General features: G+C 44.8%; 1 protein-coding gene across 4 annotated transcripts in view; it reads left to right on the top strand.

The window, feature by feature from the left end:
* Positions 1-7,906, top strand: part of MAP3K7CL (MAP3K7 C-terminal like) — a 133,256-nt gene that overhangs the window by 46,675 nt on the left and 78,675 nt on the right. The window contains exon 1 of one of the 4 annotated variants that reach the window (XM_062175775.1): positions 2,997-3,105. The exons of the other annotated variants lie outside the window; for them this stretch is intronic. The gene's annotated coding sequence lies outside the window, so the exon portion shown is untranslated. Of the gene's footprint in view, positions 1-2,996; positions 3,106-7,906 lie in introns of those variants that run through there. 4 annotated transcript variants of the gene reach the window in all.

Raw genomic sequence — 7,906 nt, 5'->3', positions numbered from 1 at the left:
ATCTGAATAGAATCAACCTTGGTGTCCATTAGTGGGCAAATGGATAAAGAAAATATATTTATACACAAATGCCTGCTTCTTGTTTAAAATTTCTATCAAAGACTTATATGAAGATATAAAACAATAGTCTCTGGTTTTTCTTTTTTTTTCCTTTTTTGACAGGCAGAGTGGATAGTGAGAGAGAGAGACAGAGAGAAAGGTCTTCCTTTTTGCCGTTGGTTCACCCTCCAATGGCCGCTGCGGACGGCGCATCTCGCTGATCCGAAGCCAGGAGCCAGGTGCTTCTCCTGGTCTCCCATGTGGGTGCAGGGCCCACGGACTTGGGCCATCCTCCACTGCCTTCCCGGGCCATAGCAGAGAGCTGGCCTGGAAGAGGGGCAACCGGGATAGAATCCGGCGCCCCAACCAGGACTAGAACCCGGTGTGCCGGCACCACAAGGCGGAGGATTAGCCTGTTAAGCTACGGCGCTGGCCTGGTTTTTTTTTTTTTTTTTTTTTTTTATCATACATCTGGAAGCACTTTTGAATGCTTACCTCCACATATGAATAGTTATAAATTACAAACACCAGCCAGTATTAATCTATTAACTAACAGTAAGGTTTAATTTCTTTCTTTAATTAAAAAAATTATAAATGCTAGTTCCATTTTTTTTTTTACATGAAACCCAACATATTGTCTTATATACTCTCTGGGGTACACACTCCATTGATAGAGAAAGTCAGTGAGAAATGAAGAATCTGGTGGTGTCAGAGTTAGGACCAAAACCATATGCCAAAATTGGTGGCAAATCAACATCCCAGAGTTGCCACTGGCGCAAACATTTTGTGTAGATACTTGCAAAGGTGCCCTATCTGTGCAGGAGAAAGACAAACATCATTTCATTCTCTGATAACAAGGCTTGATGATGTAAGAGCAGGCTGTTTTTCACATGTGTCTCTTATACCATGTACAAAATGTACAATCATGTATGTAAGATCTGTGGCTGCCTCGTAGCAAAAAGAATACTTGGAGTTTCTGGTCAGTTGACTTATCTGGGAGCCAAGGAACAGGAAAATTTAGTACATGGTAGAAACAGGTCTTAGGAAGAAGGTTAAATTATAGAGTTCACATTGGCCAGCACATCAAGATTAACTTGATTCTGTCACCTTGTTTCTATGTTTCTCCACCCAATGATGGAATGATGGGGACTAATTCTCCTCTTGAGTGTGCAATGAGTAAATGATTCATTCCAGACTGCTTATTATTTTTGCAAATAAAGTTTATTGCAACACAGCCATGTCCATTGATTTACATATTGTCTATGGTTGCTTTCTCACCATAAGAACAGAGTTGGATAATTGCGTTAGAAACTACATGATTCACAAATTGAAGATATTTACTACTTGGCTCTGTTTTACAGAAAGAGAATTTGACAATTTCGGCTTTAAGATGTAAACTTTTGGAGTGTATATTTACAAAGAAATAGATATCTAATGTAGAGAAATCTGGCAAAGGTTCCTAAGAGACACATACAAGAGTACATGCTTTATGTTGATTTTGGTCGTATCTAGCCATGACCCCTGACCTGATGTTGACATCTTGTGACCATGACAAGAGTCAGTAAGGATAAAGGTAATATGAAGAAGCAAAAGACCTGAGTTTATGATGATGACATTAAGCCACTGACTTAATAAACCCTGCAGCTTCCCTTTGTATGCTCCCTGTAGTACCTATGACATTCAACTTCTCTCTTGCCTCAGTTCTTTGAGTTGAGGTTTTGGTTATTTGCAGCTAACATCATCTTAATTATACAACTCTCCACTTGAAAAAAGTAGCCCCATAAGCAAATGAAGCCAATGGACTCCAGTGGGAAACATATTAACTTGTCAAGGTAATTGGGGAATGTGTCAGTGGGATTTGGTACAATGCACAATTTGGTAAAGGGCCAAAGCATGTGTACTGGACACTGTATTCTTGGATTCTTGGTATCTCCACTCACAGCATAATGGTGACCTGGAAAAGGAATGGACCCAAAGAACACACTGGATTTCTTGTGGCATGTCCACTGCTTTTGTGGTGACTTTGATACCTGTCCTCTCCTCTAACCCACGAGAGGTTAAGGAGTAGGAAGAGGACCTTTTCTGGGTCTTAAGGTCATTCCCACCTTTTGTCTGACATTCTGCACTTCCTGTCTCCATTGCTTGGATCAGCTTTTGAAACAAACAGCTCTGAGATTTTTCTCTTCCATTGGGCATCTCTTGCTGGCTTTCTTGGTAACAGACCCTGAATTCCAAGGGTCACAGGAGGGTATGACCACATCAAATTAACCAGAGTATTTCTGTTTGTCTCTCAGGAATCTTTGTAGGTTTCCCTGGATTGGGTATCTCTTGCTGTATAATGAAAGAGCTATCCCCTCCCCTTCCTTCCTTGCTTTTCTACCCTTGTGCCCACTCAGTTGTAATTTATGTTAGGAGTTCCTGTCAGGACAAGGCCCTTCCATAATGCTGTTCATTTCTTCTTGATGTACATTTTCTCGCTAACCAGGCTCCAGCCTGTTTCCTTCAAGGCTTGCTACTCTCAAAGGGTAGCCCTGGGGTCAGCAGCATCAGCATCACCTCACATGCCCCTGCAAGAACAACAGACAGTTTTTCCCATTGAGGTTTTTTTTCCCCGTTCTGCTTTCAAAAACATTCTCCACTCCTACTTGCAACAAGAGGGCTGGTTACAAGTAAACGATTGGCCGCCCAGCAGAGCAACCCGTTCCCTCTCCTTGAAGTGCATGTGCGTGGTCTAGTTTGGGTGATGTGTGCCACAGTCAAGTCATTTCCCACCGCGCAGCGGACAAAACCACAAGCGAATTCCTCCACGTGAAGCAAGTTCTGCGCTTTCACCTCCGTGCAGCCCCGCCTCACCCACAGCCTGTGAATTTGAGAACCTCCTTTGCCCAGGCAGGGAATGCTCCTCTGGATTAGAAGAGTCCTGCGTAGAAACTTGACACTGTCCTGAGCCGGGAGTGTTTGGAATCGCACACAGGAAAGGACTGCGTGTTTGTTGAGCTGCCTAAACGGCAGAATGTGTGTGCAGCCGGCTCTGATTACAGCACTCCAGGAAGCAGCACCCTGAAGGTACGACTGCTATGAACCGCAGCACGTCCTCCGGCTAATCCTCCCTAGCCGCGGTGCAGCCTCTCCTCCTGCGTGTAGCACCCTTTTTAAACGGTATCCTTCCTGCGGGCTTTTCATGCTTTGGTGCCTGACTGACTCTGGGGCACACGAGACTGGATCTGTTTCCCCCTCCTGGAGCCATGTAATCGGTATTTCTCCATAACCTGCTCTCCCCAGTGCAAGTCTGAGTCCCACTGATGGGCCAGCATAGGGGCTGGAGAGCTGCAGAAGGGATTTTCTTCTAATGGGAAGCATGTGTTTCCTGAGAAGGAGAGAATCCAAGAGGCTGTCGTTGGAGGCAGTCTAATCCACCAGGAGTCATTTTTTTTTTATTAAACTTTTATTTAATGAATATAAATTTCCAAAGTATAGCTTCTGGGTTACAATGGCTTCCCCCTCCCATAACTTCCCTCCCGCCCACAACCCTCCCCTTTCCCGCTCCCTTTCCCCTTCCATTCATGTAAAGATTCATTTTCAATTCTCTTTATATACAGAAGATCAGTTTAGTATATATTAGGTAAAGATTTCAATTTCATTTTGCCCATATAGCAACATAAAGTGAAAAATGGGCAACACCAGGAGTCATTTGAACAACCCAGGTATCCAGCTCCTGCTTAGCAGGGGGACTCAGTTCTGATCTTCTGCTGTCTGTCTCCAAGGCTCCACCGTCGGAAGTTGAGCCTGTCCCAGAGGTCTTTGTTTAAATGGAGCCTTTTTCACTGACCTTTCTCAATCCTCCTGTAGGTGTTGGTTCCTTCTCTTCCATCCCTCCCCCACACTATGCCAACCAGTCATCGTCAACGCATCAGGTTCTGTCTCTTATTCTTTAGCTCTGAGCTGAAAACCACAATGATCGGGACAAGGTCTCTGGCCTCAGAAAGGAGAGAAGGGGAGGTTATCTTAGCTGAATCGTCCCTGTAAACTGACAATCCCAGGGAGGCATCCTTAATGGGCTAAAGGACATTCAAGTGCTGTAGGGTTCTCAAGGAGCAATAATTGTTTGTCTGGAAGGCAGAGGCAGGAGAATCCAGGAAATGGTAATGAATAACACATATAGAGGCACATGGGGCAGGAAGTCACGTGGGGAGGAGCTTAAAGAGCTCTACATGGGGGCCAGCATTGTGACACAGTGGGTTAATGCCCTGGCCTGAAGCACTGGCATCCCATATGGGCACCAGTTTGAGACCTGGCTGCTCCACTTCCGATCTAGCTCTATGCTAGGGGTTGGGAAAGCAGTAGAAGATGGCCCAAGGGAGACCCAGAAGAAGCTCTTGGCTCCTGGCTTCGGATCAACAGTTTCGGCCACTGCGGCCAATTGAGGAGTGAACCAACGGCTGGAAGGCCTCTCCCTCTCTCTCTGCCTCTCCTCTCTCTGTGTGACCCTGACTTTCAAATAAATAAATAAATAAATAAATCTTTTTTTTTTTTTTAAAGAGATCTACATGATGGGGTGGGTAACATCTGGCCATATAAGGTCTACAAAGTCATTTTGTCTTAGCCCTGCCAAGGCAACCTCAGGTGGGACTCAAAATTCAATAAATCTATATCAAGCTAATTCTTAAGTTGATTTTGGGTGGCCCATGAATATTATACATATCCAGATGGCCCTTGGCAGAATAAAGGTTCGCCACCTCCACAGATCTTGTTGTGGAAGACTGCTTGGAAGGGCCAGCAGGGAGGAAGAGTGGTGACATTCAGGTGTACTTTATATTGCCTACCCATGCTGCGTGGGACTGCGGATGAGCCCTGTTCGGGGTTACTTCTTGGCTAGAGGGGATGCAGATGGTCCTGCCATCTGACTGTTGGCAAAGGACCAAATGGAGGCAGATTCCATTTTCAAGTAGGATCAAAAGAAATTCTTTTCCTGATGAATTCTCTTCTTTAGAATATTGCTAAAGGAGACAAAATGAGACCCTAGGAAGGCCTCGCTTGTTTCTCAGACTTTTCTTCCCAGAATTGGGATCCACAGACCTCACGCCTCGTCTCCAGGCTCTAGCTAGCATCAAGCCTGGGCTCAAATGGGGAAAAGTACCTGTCTCAGAGTAGTGCAGGGTTCTGCAAGGCTAAAACTTCCCTTGTGAGCCAAAAAAGAGGCACTTCTAAAGAAAAAGACATGCCCTTCTCAAGCCAGATGCAGCCCAGATGTGTGGTCATAGCCTCGAGAGCCCAATAATCCTATTTCTTTTTGTTGTGAGAGTAGACATGTCACCAGCTCTGGGGAAAACTTCTGAGGGCTTCTGGGAAATATTTTCTACCTTAGGAGCTTGCACATGCCTTTGAAAGTTGTCATTCAGAGATGCAGTATGTACAACTGGAGCAGCCATCTTGACACCATGAGGAAATAAAGTTGTGAAACAGGGAAGCTAAAACCATGCCCTGGGGCCGGCACTGTGGTGTCGAGTGTAAAGCTGCTGCCTGCAGTTCCAGCATCCTATATGGGCACTGGTTCGAGTCCCAGCTCCTCCACTTCTGATTCAGCTCTCTGCTGTGTCCTGGGAAAGCAGTAGAGAATGGGCCAAGTCCTTGGGCCCCTGCATGCACATGGGAGACCCAGAAGAGGCTCTGGCTCCTGGCTTTGGATTGGCACAGCTCCAGCCATTGCGGCCAACTGGGGAGTGAACTAGCAGATGGAAGACCTCTCTCTTTCTCTCTCTCTGCCTTTCCTTCTGTCTCTGTGTAACTCTTTTAAATAAATAAATAAATCTTAAAAAAAAATGCCCGGACTTTATGGAACTGCTGAATTAACCAATCAAACAACCCGCCCCCTGAATCTGTTGTTTTATGAGAAGATGAATGTCTGTTGGTTCAGTTATTTCTATTGTGCATTCTTTTCATGTCTATTGATAATATTTTTTATTTTTTTGACAGGCAGAGTTAGACAGTGAGAGAGAGACACACACAGAGAGAAAGGTCTTCCTTCTGTTGGTTCACACCCCCAAATGGCCGCTATGGCTGGCGCATTGCACCGATCCGAAGCCAGGAGCCAGGTGCTTCCTCCTGGTCTCCCATGTGGGTGCAGGGCCCAAGTACTTGGGCCATCCTCCACTGCCTTCCCGGGCCACAGCAGAGAGCTGGCCTGGAAGAGGAGCAACCGGGACAGAATCCAGCGTCCCAATTGGGACTAGAACCTGGAATGCTGGCACTGCAGGCAGAGGATTAGCCTAGTGAGCCACGGCACCAGCCAGATAATATCTTTTAAAAAAATATATTTATTTTTATTTGAAAGTCAAAGTTACACAGAGAGAGGAGAGGCAGAGAGAGAAAGAGAGAAAAAAAGAGAGAGAGAGGTCTTCCATCCAGTGGTTCACTCCCCAGTTGGCTGTAATGGCCAGGAGCCAGGAGCTACTTCCGGGCCATCTTCCCAGGCCATTGCAGAGAGCTGGATCTGAAGAGGAGCAGCCGGGACTCGAACTGGTGCCCATATAGGATGCCGGCACTGCAGGTGGAGGCTTTACCCACTATGCCACAGCGCCGGTCTCAAATGAGTTTAATTATTATCTAGTTAGTTTGCCTACAGAGTGATTACTAGTTCAAAGGGAATGCATAACGTTATGACCTGAATGTTTGTGTCCACATCCCCCTCTCCATTCATATCTCGAAGGGCTATCCCTCAATGTGACTGCTTTTGGAGATAGATCATAAGCTCATAACTAATATGATAAGTTTCCTTACAAGAAGAGACACCAGGGAATTTGCTTTCTTGGTGCACAAAGAGGTTGGGAGGAAGCAGCAGGAAGGCAGCCATCTGCAACCCAGGAAGAGGGCCCTCAACAGGCAGCAAATCAGCCAGTATCTTGATTTTGGACTTCCTCATAGGAAATATTCTTGATTTTGGACTTTCTCATAGCCCATAGCTATGAGAAATAAATTAAGCCCTTGGTCTATGTCATTTTATTATGGCAGCCTGAGATGACTGAAACATGTACTTAAGCCAGTTTATACTTCAGGAACTTCATCCTTATCAGCACCCCCATCAGAAGCATATAAAAAACAACATGTTTCTCTGTACTTATAGCAATTCTGAATGTAACCATAGAAAAATTGAATGTGAATTGCAGTCTACCTTTAAGCACCAGGGTATGCTTGACAAGTCACTCTTGCTTCTGCATCTCAGTAGCCTCCTTTGTCCAATAAGTATCATTCTCATAATCTTTGCATTGCTGGTGCCATTACCCATGGCGGTTGAGAGTGCCAAAGAGAAATCACGAGATGTTTTGTAAAGTGCAAAATAAAGCAAAAGTGTTGTTGTTATTTATCTTATTATTGCAGTAGAACAAACTACACTATGTTTAAAGGGGTCAAATGAAATAAGTAATTTGACAGTGTCCAGTCAACTCAGATAGTGTAAAAATAATTAAAACAAAAAACAATACATGACCGCTTTGGTTAGAATTCCAAAGTTCAACTTGAACTTTGATTCAATCTAGGCTGGGCCCAAGCAATTTTCTGATTCTAGAAAAAGTAGTTCCCAAGAGGCCATGAATTATTCTTTCTTAGTTGGAGAATTCTATTCCTGTGCTGCTCCTTTGTGTCTTCCTGCCAGGCAGATATTCTTATCCTCCCTTGATGAGAGCACAGAAGCCTCATTCATCATCCCATTTATAAGTAATGATAATTGTCGGGGCCTGGGTGAGGATGCCTGTTTTCTCCCCTCCCCTAGCTCCCATTTCTCGATTCCTTCAGTAGTCAAATCTTGTAGCTGTGGACATAGGGAGGAGCCTTTTTCACATTTTTATTTTTATCTTTTAATTCCATTTTCCAT

This window comes from Lepus europaeus, chromosome 2, assembly GCF_033115175.1.
Source record: "Lepus europaeus isolate LE1 chromosome 2, mLepTim1.pri, whole genome shotgun sequence".
Taxonomy (NCBI): Eukaryota; Metazoa; Chordata; class Mammalia; order Lagomorpha; family Leporidae; genus Lepus; species Lepus europaeus.
The sequence above is the reverse complement of the archived record's forward strand: the minus strand, read 5'-3'. Positions and strand labels throughout refer to the sequence as shown.